Raw genomic sequence first — 13,024 nt, forward strand, 5'->3', positions numbered from 1 at the left:
AATACCTCCAAGGCTGTTGTCAGCAAATCTTTGACCTCCGACCCAGCGATGCACTGTGACCCCTGAACCTCTCAGCCTTTCCACCAATCCTTGCCCTGGTCTCTGGGGTGGATGAGGGGGTGACCCCTGGCTCCAACCCTGGTTGTGACGGGCGGGAGTGGGAGGCCCTCGGTCTCCACGGCCCAGCCTCTTCCCTTCACTCCACACTCAGGGCTGTGGTCAGCGGCGGGCCCAGGGCAGGCGGGTGGCCGGCTCTGGGAGGGGGCCCTGCTGGGCAGGGGAAGACGGCTGGGCCCTGGAGCAATAGGCAAGCAGCCAAGGGCTGTGGATGAAGGAGTCAGAGGCTCCTTTCTGGGGCCCAGAGGCCTTGGAGGTCCAGCCATCAGAGAAGGGATTCTGGGCTTCCTGTCTCCTATCTGAGGCCTCTAAGGCGTCTCCCTACCCTGCCCCCTGCAAACTGGCGTGCACCAGGTGGGGGACCTGAGGCTCAAGACCCCCACCCTTTAACCCTCTGGCGCTCAGCGTGGTCCTGGCTGAGAAGGGGCCTGGAACAGGAAGGGCAGCTATGGATTGCTTGTAGCCTACGTTGGCCCCATAGCTGGGGCACCTGCCAATAAACCTCTAGGGGATGGAGGGACCGTGGCTTCCCCATCCAGCATTTTCCCTCCCTGCAGCCATCCCCCTGACCTATCTGTGTCCCAGATCTGTGTCTCAGCCCTGAGCTAAGAATGAGGTAGAGGCTGAGCAGAGGCCCCTCCCAAGCTACCTGGGCCCAGTCCCCTTTGACTCAACTGGGAGTGACACTGCCCTGGTCACCCTGTCCCCCTCACCCAGCCTGTACCAGCCTGGGTGGGTATTTAGCCCATTGTCCCACTGAAATCCCCTCATGGACTCTGAGACCCCTATCCCCTGGAGAGTCCTGGCAGACACTGCTGTCCCCAGACTCTGCCCCCAGAGGGTCTGGCCAGGACAACAGAACGTGCCAGTCACTCACCATTACCTGGTTGCCTTTCTTGGCGCCTGGAGTATTGCCACACTGGCTCCTGCTTCTAAAAGGGGACCCACCTCCAACATGGGTGCTCTGAGGGCCGTGGAGCCCAGCGGCCCTCTGTCCTGGGTCCATCTGGGTTTGCAGTAGTGGGAGGGGTTAAGGATGGCCCAGGAACTCCAGCAATGAGACTCACCCCAGGGGGGAGGAAGAACAGAAGCGGAGGGTGAGGAGGAAAGACTATGAGGGAGAGGAGTGGAGGAGGAGGATGAGCAGGGGCCACCCTCTAAGGTGGGAGATGCAGCTGAGAAGCGTGTGGAGTTGGGGAGTCAAAGCAGCAGGGAGAAGGAACACCTGGAAGTGGGCTCAAGTGGGCCTGACTCCAGGTTGCCTCCCTGGGGCACTGTCGGGTGCCAGGAGGGATGGGCCAGGCTTGGGATGGAAGACTGGTTGTGCTGGCCCAGGCTGGTAGCTGCGTGGGCAGTAAGCCCTGAGGTTGGTGGGTGGGGTGGGGATAGGGGATCCTGGAGGCCCGCTACCCGCACTTGCATTGGCCATGACTGGGGCCACCGTTTGGCCCCCAGTTCCTTCTCCGCTTGGGACCCGGACCCGTCAGGTGGGAACAGCCTGCCCCCACCCAGCCAAAGGGTCCTGGACTGGAGGAAAGAGTGAGGACAGGAGCGGTGGTGTCACGCGTGCCTTGTGACCCCTCTGTGCACGCCTTTCCCTGAGCTCAAGCTGCTGGTCACCCCACCTGGGTGCTGCGGCTGAGCCTCAGAGGGAAAAGCGGCTCGCACAGAGCCCGCAGGGGACGGGGCTGGACTCGGACCCCAGGCAGCGAGTCCAGGCCACGGGGCGGGGGATCCTGCTGTGAGAGCCACCGCTCTCTGGCTGGCACATGGGCCATGCGGGCCTGGGCAGAGAGGGGAAATGAGCCCCGGGAGCCCTGGGTCCCCAGGCCCCTCGGCACCCTCCCTGCGCTGCACCCCGTGAGGTAACTGCACAGGGACCGGGCCCTTCTTCCGCTCCCGGTGTGGAGTCAGACTCTGCACCAGACACCACATCACCCCCGGCACCAGTCAGGCCCTCAGACACGGGCACACTCCACACAGACACACACACCACACACAGACCCACACCACACATAGACACACACCACACACAGACACACACCACACCCAGACCACACACCACACCCAGACCACACACCACACACAGACACACACCACACACAGACCCACACCACACACAGACCCACACCACACACAGACACACACCACACCCAGACCACACACCACACCCAGACCACACACCACACACAGACCCACACCACACACAGATCACACACCACACCCAGACACACACACCACACACAGAAACACACCACACACAGACCCACACCACACACAGACCACACACCACACCCAGACACACACCACACCCAGACACACACCACACACAGACCCACACCACACACAGACCCACACCACACCCAGACACACACACCACACACAGAAACACACCACACACAGACCACACACCACACCCAGACACACACCACACCCAGACCACACGCCACACACAGACCCACACCACACACAGACACACACCACACACAGACACACACCACACCCAGATCCACACCACACATAGACACACACCACACATAGACACACACCACACACAGACACACACCACACACAGACCACACACCACACACAGACACACACCACACCCAGACACACACCACACACAGATCCACACCACACACAGACCCACACCACACACAGACACACACCACACACAGACACACACCACACACAGACCACACACCACACACAGACACACACCACACCCAGACCACACACCACACACAGAAACACACCACACACAGACCCACACCACACACAGACACACACCACACACAGACACACACCACACCCAGACCACACACCACACCCAGACCACACACCACACACAGACCCACACCACACACAGACCACACACCACACCCAGACACACACACCACACACAGAAACACACCACACACAGACCCACACCACACACAGACCACACACCACACCCAGACACACACCACACACAGACACACACCACACACAGACCCACACCACACACAGACCCACACCACACCCAGACACACACACCACACACAGAAACACACCACACACAGAAACACACCACACACAGATCCACACCACACACAGACCACACACCACACCCAGACACACACCACACCCAGACACACACCACACACAGATCCACACCACACCCAGACACACACCACACACAGACCCATACCACACACAGACCACACACCACACACAGACCCACACCACACACAGACCACACACCACACACAGACACACACACCACACACAGAAACACACCACACACAGACCCACATCACACCCAGACACACACCACACACAGACACACACCACACACAGACATACACCACACACAGACATACACCACACACAGATCATCACACCGCAGGCCCCCACACCGCACACAGACCCACACACCACACACAGACCCACACCACACACAGACCTACACACTACACACAGACCCACACCACACCCAGACACACACACTACACACAGACCCACACCACAGCCCGACACACACCACACCCAGACACACACCACACACAGACCCACACCACACCCAGACACACACACTACACACAGACCCACACCACAGCCCGACACACACCACACCCAGACACACACCACACACAGACCCACACCACACCCAGACACACACCACACACAGACACACACACCACACACAGACCCACACCACACACAGATCATCACACCGCAGGCCCCCACACTGCACACAGACCCACACGCCACACACAGACCCACACAGTACAGACCATCACACCACACACAGACCCACACCACACACAGACCATCACACCATACACAGACCAGCACGCCGCAGACCCCCACACCACACACAGACACACACACCACACACAGACCCACACCACACACAGACACACACCACACACAGACATACACCACACACAGACCATTACACCGCAGACCCCCACACCACACCCAGACCCACACAACACACAGACACACACACCACACACAGACCCACACCACACACAGACACACACCACACACAGACCATCACACTGCAGACCCCCACACCACACACAGACCCACACCACACATAGATCATCACGCTGCAGACCCCCACACCAGACACAGACACACACCACACACAGACACACACCACACACAGACACACACCACACACAGACCAGCATGCCGCAGACCCCCACACCACACACAGACACAAACACCATACACAGACACACACCACACACAGACACACATTCCACATATAGACACACACACCACACACAGATCCCCACACCACACACGGACCCCACATTATACACAAAACCACACCACACACAGACACACATATCATACACAGATCCCACACCACAAACATACCGCACAGAGACACACACCATACACACAGACCACCCCACATCACCCACAGACACACACATCACACTCAGACACACACATCACACTCAGACACACACAACACACTCAGACACACACATCACACACAAACCCTCACACCACACACAGACCCCACACTACACAGGGACCCCACACCACAAACATACGACACAAGGAGACACCATACACACAGGCCTCCCTCATCACACACAGACACACACACCACACACAGATACACATACCATGCTGCTGCTAAGTCGCTTCAGTCGTGTCCGGCTCTGTGTGACCCCACAGACGGCAGCCCACCACCAGGCTCCCCCGTCCCTGGGATTCTCCAGGCAAGAACACTGGAGTGGGTTGCCATTTCCTTCTCCAATGCATGAAAGTGAAAAGTGAAAGTGAAGTCGCTCAGTAAGTGTCTGACTCTTCACGACCCCATGGACTACAGCCCACCAGGCTCCTCCGTTCATGGGATTTTCCAGGCAAGAGTACTGGAGTGGGGTGCCATTGCCTTCTCCGACACGTACCATACATAGACACAAAAACTACATGCACAGACCCTCACATCACACATTTCACATCACACACAGACACAGACCATATAGACCTCGATACCACGCACTAACACAGCTACCACACAATGCCCATATCACACATTGCACACTGATACAGATCACAGACACATGCACCGTACACAGACCCACACGCCACACACCGACACACGGGCTACATCGATATGGCCCCCGGACACCACACACTACTCAGCGACACAGCCCACAGACACACACTGACCAGGCTTTGACCCTACGCTCGCCTGCTACACGTCCTGCTCCTCCAGGCACCCCCACTCACAGAGTCAGCCATGTCAGCCGGCAGGAGCCCTGGGGCTACACAGCCCTTCCCCCAGCCCAGAGGCGCCCCGGCCTCCGCTTGGCAGAAGCCAGAGCTCAGGAGAGGGCAGGGTGTCCTCGGCTGGGTGCCTGAGGGGAGGAATTCAGAGGGGACATCCTGCAGGGCGGGCGCCTGTGGGTGGAGGGAGTTGTGCCTCCAGGGGTGGGTGGCTGGCCGCTGAGGCCTGAGGCTGAGGGGTGTCCCTCCTCCTCCCCCACACCTCCTGCACTCTCAGGGCAGGGTCTGCCCCTCCTCGGGACTGCTTCTGCCACCCCAGGGTGTACGTGGGCACAAAAGGGGCCCTGGTCTCTGACTCCACCCAGCCGCCTTCACGGTCGACTCAAGGCCAGCTGGGCCCCCACCCTGCTGCCCTCCTGGCTTGGAACTCCACAGGAGTTCAAAAGGAGGGGTCCCTGTGTCTTGTGCCCTGGACGAGTGGCGTGACTGCTGGTGTCACTCTTGGCCTGGGCCAAGACCCCCCACCCGCTCCAGGGCCTGAGAACTTTCCCAGACCCGAAGCCAGGCCAGTCTTGGTCCCCGAGCCTGAGCTGGTCAGAGCAGAGGTCCCATCGTGAAGAGCAGGGCCTCTGACACCTCTGACCCACTGAGTCTGCCTGACATTCCAGCGGTGGAGCCTGATTTTCTGCTGGAAAGTGCCCAAGGCTCTCCTGGGCCATTTGTGGATGATCGGAGGGGGTGGGGCGGTGAAGGCCAGTGGGGCCCTGGTGGTGAGGCTCCCAGGAGGAGTAAGCTTTTCCCTAGTCCTGTGGGGCTCTTTCCAGAGGTCAGTTGTAGTGGGCAGTGGGATCCTAAACCGTCCAGGCTGCCACCCCTTCCCGGGCTGGGGCCCAGAAAGGCAGTGACAGGATAGCAGAAGGAGCAGCCAGGGCTGAGTCCCGGCTCGCACAGTGGTTCTTCGGGCACAGAGGGCCAGTCGCTGAGCCCGAGGGTGATCACTGTCTGCTCCAGTCGGTGCCCACTAGCCTTCACTGCCAGCAGCCTCCTGCTAAGTAGAGGGTCTGGGGGAGAAGGCAGCCCTGGGAGCACTGAGGGTGAGAGGCTCCTCTCAGGAAGCCCCCCGACTGGGTCTGATTGGACCCCAGCCCTCATCCGGGTCCACAGCAGGCCACTGTTGCCCAGCGCCAGGCTCTGGCTCTTGTGGAGGATGGCAGTTTGGCCTGCTCTGGCAGGAGGCATGTTCATAGGATAGGATGAAAATAGGAAGTGGTCTCCAGTGCCAGGCGGTGCCCGCCTGCCATTCTTCCTGGATGTGGGGGCGGCTGCTCCCGGGAAGGAAGGGCCTTAGTCAGCCGCCCAGTCAGCTGCTGGGAACCCTGTGCCCAGCCTCTGGGAAATGCTGCCGGCCATTCAGCTGGACTCCCCCGAGGCTCAAAGGCCCACTCTGCCAGGGCACCCATTAGGAACATAACCATGTTGAAGTCTCTTATTCCAGTTCATCTTCCCAGCATCCCTGCTGGGCAGACTCATGTTACAGATGAGGAAGCCAAGGCCTAGACATGTGTTCAGGGTCCCACAGCTGACTACTGGCAGTGCCAGGATGTGACCTTGGGAGGGTTTAGGTCCGGGGCTCCATCGTGGGGTCCAGCCTCCAAGGCCAGGGCCAGGGAGAAGCTGGGAGGGTGAGGCCGAGTGAGCCCTGTTGCGTAGGGAGTCATCAGGGTGGCCTGAGGCTTGGAGTCCAGGGCTGGCATTGTCCACCTCCGGTGCCCTCTGGGTGTTAAGGTCACTCCTGCTCGGCATCTGTTGAGATCCTGCCGTGTGCTCTGTGATGCACCAGGAACTCAGTGGTGAGCAAGGTGTGTTCAACCCTACCTTTGGAGAGCTGACATTCTGTGAAGAGGCAATGATCAGCCAGTAAACAAATAAGAAAATGATGTAATTTCAGCTTTTGATAAAGGCCATGAAGGACACCCATCAGAGTGATGAGGGTGATGAGAGTGGCCGTGGGGTTTTAGCTGAGGGGGTCAGAGGTGATCTCCCCCCTGGGAGGTGACACTTGAGCTGACACTTTATGACAAGAAGGAGCCAACAAAATGACTAAGAGGGAAGGGTGTACTAGGCAGAGGAACAGGGAGTGCAAAGGCCCTGTGGCAGGAACAGGTTGGAAGTCTTTAGAGGACAGTTCCAGGTTAACTGTCCAGTTAACAGTTCCAGTAGTGCCAAGATGTAGGCCACCACCCCACCACCCAATACAGATGACCTGACCACCCAATGCAGATGGGCGTGGGCATCTGTTCTAAGCTCTGTGCTGCTGGTCATGGGAGCTGTACCGGCTTCACAGTGGATGAATTCCTGCCTCTGAGGATTCCTACATGGAGTACTAGAAATTTTCCTCCATAACTCCCCAGAGGACAGGCCAGGGATGACAGGAAGGGATGAGAGCATGACTCCGCTGTAATAGATGGTTTTATCCATTTCCCTCTGTGCTTCAGGCTGACTTACAGGACCCCTTGACCCCTTGAATCACAGGTGCTGAGATGGGAGCTTCTCAGAGTGGTCCTGGGGGTAGTTGTAGGCATTTGAGTCCTCTAGCTCTATTGAAGCCTTGCTCTGTCTAAGGGTAGCTGTGGTGTGGCTGAGCCTGTGTACAGCTTCTGATGAGTGAGCAGGGCACACTTCCTGGCCACTCACCAGGGAAAGGGAATCATGGAAGACTTGCGTGCAAAGCACAGGTGAGTCTATACTGATCCTGCGGTGGGTGTTTCATAGGGAAAGAACACAGAAGTCCAGATAAAAATCATCCAAGATAGGGCTTCCCTGATGGCTCAGTGGTAAAGAATCAGCCTGCAAGGGCAGAAGACATAGGTTCTATGTCTAGAAAGATCCAGGAAGATCCCACATGCCTTAGAGCAACTAAGCCTGTGCGCCACAACTACTGAGCCTGTGCTTTAGAGCCCAGGAACCGCAACTACTGGAGCCTGTGTGCCCTGGAGCCCATGTTTCACAACAAGAGACGCCACCTAAATGAGAAGCCTGTGCACCAAAACTAGAGTGTAGTCCCCGCTCCCTGCAACTAGAGAAAAGCCCACGCAGCATCAAAGACTCAGCACAGCCGTCAGTTCAGCTCAGCTGAGTTGCTCTGTCGTGTCCAGCTCTTTGTGACCCCGTGGGCTGCAGCACGCCAGGCCTCCCTGTCCGTCACCAACTCCCGGAGCTTACTCAAACTCACGTCCATCGAGTCGGTGATGTCATCCAACCATCTCATCCTCTGTCATCCCCTTCTCCTTCTACCTTCAGACCCAGCATCAGGGTCTTTTCCAATGAGTCAGTTCTTCGCATCTGGTGGTCAAAGTATTGGAGTTTCAGCTTCAGCATCTGTCCTTCCAATGAATATTCAGGGCTGATTTCCTTTAGGATGGACTGGTTGGATCTCCTTGCAGTTAAAAAAAATATTTGTTTATAGCACAGCCATAAATAAATATTTTAAAAATCATCTGAAATAGTTCATGAGCTTCCCACGTGGTGCTAGTGTTAAGGAACCCGTCTGCCAATGCAGGAAACATAAGAGATGCAGGTTGGATCTCTGCATTGGGAAGATCCTCTGGAAGAGAACATGGCAAGCCACTCCAGTGTTCTTGCCTGGAGAACCCCATGGATAGAAGAGCCTGGCGGGCTACAGTCCATAGGGTTGCAAAGAATCGCACACGACTGAATTGACATAGCTCGCAAGAGATTTCATAGGGGGTTCACGGAGTAGAGAACTTGCATCTGGTGAGGGGTCAGGGAAAAAGAGGTGGCAATGGAGTGGAGCGCAAAGAGCAGGTCAGGTGGAAATGCAGGGAAGATGTGGCTGCACTCTGAAGCCAGTGTGTCTCCAGGGCTCAAGGGGCCCCTGGTGGCTTTTGACCTCACCCCCACGACTTGTCAAAACCACATACAGAGCTGTCTTGCTGGACTTCTCTTGCCGCTTTATCATGTTCTTTTCTGGAATAGTGTCTGACCTTGCCTTTCACCACTCTCCTGTCCCATGTGTCCATCAAAAGTAAGCCATTCTCCAAGAGGCCAGACTGGCCCATCTGTCCACTCTGCCCTCCACCATGATTGATTGCTCTGAAGGCCCTCAGTTCTACTCCTGATCACGAATGCTATCTTCTCACCACAGATCGAGCCTACTACTTGCACCCCAATTCTTTATTTCACTTCCGTTTAGTGGAGTATGCACACAACTTAGTGGCTCAGGCAGTAAAGAATCTGCCTGCAATGCAGGACACCTGGGTTCAGTCCCTGGGTTGGGAAGACCCCCTGGAGAAGGAAATGGCAACCCACTCCAGTATTCTTGCCTGGAGAATTTCATGGACAGAGGAGCCTGGTGGGCTACAGTCCATGGGGTCGCAAAGAGTCAGACACGACTGAGCGACTAATCCATGACGTGCCATTAGTGGAGCATGGGATTCTTGGTGCAAAGTTATCTCGCTAAGCACCTGGAACACTTGACTCCCTAGTCCTCTGGCATCCGTGCTGCTGAGGAGAAGTCTGTTATCCGTCTCACTGCTATTTCTTTCTGGTACCCTTAAGATTGTTTTTTTTAAGTTCTGCTGTTTTCCTATTATGTGAATTTCTTTTTATTTATGCTTCTTAAGACTCAGTGTACACCTTCAGTGTGAGGACTTCGTCTTTCATTCTGGACATTTCTCAACCGTTAGGTCTTGAGTTTTTCCTGCTTTCACCTTCTGGAATTCCTATTCCATGCATGTTGGACCTTCTTGGACCATTTCATTTTATCCTTTAAGAGACTTTGTATCTTATCTTTCCTTGTTTTTATATCTCTGTGCTGCATTTCATGAAATTTCTTCAGATGTGTTTTCCAGTTCCCTCTTCCACCATAGCTAATTTGCTATATAATCCATCCACTGAACTTTTATTTTAGACTGTGATGACTATTTGATATCATTTGAAGTCTATCTGTTCTTTATTTTAAAGTAATATTTTTATTATGTCTTCCACTTCTGATTCTATCTCCTTAGTAATTCAAAATTTCTATTATGTAGTTTTAAAAAAATGTTCTAGTATCTATTAATACATCTATGATCTCCTGCTGATGCAGTGACTTGCTTTCTCAGATTCTTCATAATTTCTTTTATTGTGAGCTCCTCTTCACCAGGGATTGTTTCTCTGTAGAAATTGCCCTGGGTGGAAGTGTTCATACAAAGTGGTTAGAAGTAAGTTTTATAGTTCTTTATCAGTTTTTATATTAATTTCTAGACTTGAGGCTGGATTGTGTAAATTTGAATCCCATACCTATTTGTATCTCTGGCGAGGGTTTTGTCTTCTCACAGTTGACTTCTTTTCCCTACCCACTGTTCTAAGGAGGATGAAAAGTTTCGTCTCTTGGGTCAGCTTTACAAATCTACTTTGCTCAGGGCAGCACTTTTAGGCCGGGGCTTTACGTGAGGACGTCAGTTCCAGCTTACCACCTCAGGAAGTCCAGGACAAATATCCTGCCCCTGTGTTATGGATTCTGTAGCTTTCCCCGGCTTTTGCGGCCCACGAACCTGAGGGCTTCTAGGGGACTCAACTCATGAGGCATGAGGCATGACTCCCCTCAGTATATCTCCTGGATCTTCCTTTGAATGAAACCTCCCACCTTTAGCTTCCCCTTTCCAGTTCCATGACTCCTCTTTCTGGCTCCAGATTGTAACACAGTGATGCCCAGAATCCCAGATGGGGCCTGAAAGCACAGATGCTTCAAACACATCCTCCAATTCCCAGAAACCCCAGACTCTGATCAGTTACAGTCTTTTGAGTCTGTGCTGTCCTGTATTTAGCAGTTCAGTCTTGTCCGACTCTTTGTCCCCATGGACTATAGCCCGCCAGACCCCTCTGTCCATGGGGATTCTCCAGGCAAGAATACTAGAGTGGGTTGCTATGTCCTCCTTCAGGGGATATTCCCAACCTAGGGATCGAACCTAGGCCTCCTGCATTGCAGGTAGATTCTTTACTGTCTGAGCCACCAGGGAAGCCCAAGAATACTGGAGTGGGTAGCTTATCCCTTTTCCAGGGGATCTTCCTGACCCAGAAATTGAACTGGGGTCTTCTGCATTGCAGGTGGAATCTTTACCAGCCGAGCTACCAGGGAAACCCTTTGAGTCTGTGACCTTCTAGCAAAAAACTGTAAAAGAGGCCAAATGAAACCAAGAACTTTCTACCCATGAAACCAGGGCCTTTTGATATACCTAGATCACTGGTTATCAACCTGGGACATTTTTGTCCTCCTAGAGACTGGTTGGCAATATCTGGAGACAGTTTTGAATGTTGTGACTGGTGGTGCTGGTGAGCATTTAGTAGATAATGGCTGGGGATGCTGTTAAACATTCTACCATGCATAGGACAGCCCTCAACAATACAGGATTAATTCTTCAGGCTAAACTGTCTACATTGCCACTGTTAAAGAATGCTGATAACCTCTTCTTCCTTTTCTCACAACTGGCCTCTGAGTCCATAGGCACCAAGACCTAGGTCTGTGATGGAAGTGAGGGACGGAGAAGTGGTCTGAGATTCTGACCCCAGGAGTCAGCGGGACAGAGGAGTCTTAAGACTGAGACTGCATCTGGGGAAGAGCGGGTCTCATCAGATTCAAGGGACCCTGATGCCCAGAATGTTCCCAGCTTGCCCTCAGAGCCTCACCCAGGCCTGCCCCGCCTGCCCATGAGGCCTTCGGCTCGGCTCCCTCCCCTGTGCAGCCCGCACGAGCCGGCCACACGCTTCTCTGTGATGTGGGGAGCAGGCGTGCGGTCGTTGGAGCAGGCCAGGCCCTCCTGTGGGGGGTGAGGACATATCTCTGGTGCCATCTTTCCTGTTCTGATAAATAACTGATCTGTGGTTGAGGCAAGAAGGTCACCTCTGCCCAGGGAAGCTCAGGAACAAACCACTTGTGACCGGTGGGAAGAGACCAGGGTGGGGGCAGCGGGAAGTCTGCCTTCCCTGGCCACCAGGCTGCTGGGGGCAGATTTCAGAAAAGGGAAGTGCTGAGCTGGGGCAGCGTTTCCTGTGGTCGCGGCAGTCAGGGCATCGGGGCAGGCATGGCAAATCAGAGGGGAGGCTGGCCTGCCCCAGGAGGGGGCGAGGTGAGCCTCCCTGAGCAGGCCTGGCCAGGGGACCCTGGCTAGGCAGCTTGTGCTATCTTTCGGGTCTGGGCCGGGGGCTTTGGGATGAAGGGACTTACTAAAACTCCCATGGGGGACTTGGGTCCTCCGTTTGGGCATCTTCCGGAGCTCAGCTCTGCCCTCAGAATGAGGTCCACAAGGTTTGGAGAATTGCACCTTGCCCCTTGTTATCTCCAGACGCTGCCTATCCTGCACCTGTTCACGCAGTTCCTCTACCCAGAGGCCTGCTGTCCCTTCCCCAGCCCTCAGCCCCTGGCTGGGCTGCTCTTTGGAACCCCCTTTCTCCCCGAAGACCAGAGCCCAGAAGCCTATGCAGCCTGCCCAGCTCCTGGTGCTGCTCAAGAAGGCAGCTTGTCTGTCTGCGTTTTTCTGTCCCTTGTTAAGGAGGGGCCTGGAGTGGCGGCCTAGGAGTGAGGGAGGGGGCCAGGTCCCCACAGCTCCTGGAGCCCACCTCCCCTCCTCTGAGCATTACAAGGCATGAGCTCAGGCTCTGACCCCAGGTG

Source organism: Capra hircus, chromosome 18, assembly GCF_001704415.2.
Source record: "Capra hircus breed San Clemente chromosome 18, ASM170441v1, whole genome shotgun sequence".
In the NCBI taxonomy this organism is placed as follows: Eukaryota; Metazoa; Chordata; class Mammalia; order Artiodactyla; family Bovidae; genus Capra; species Capra hircus.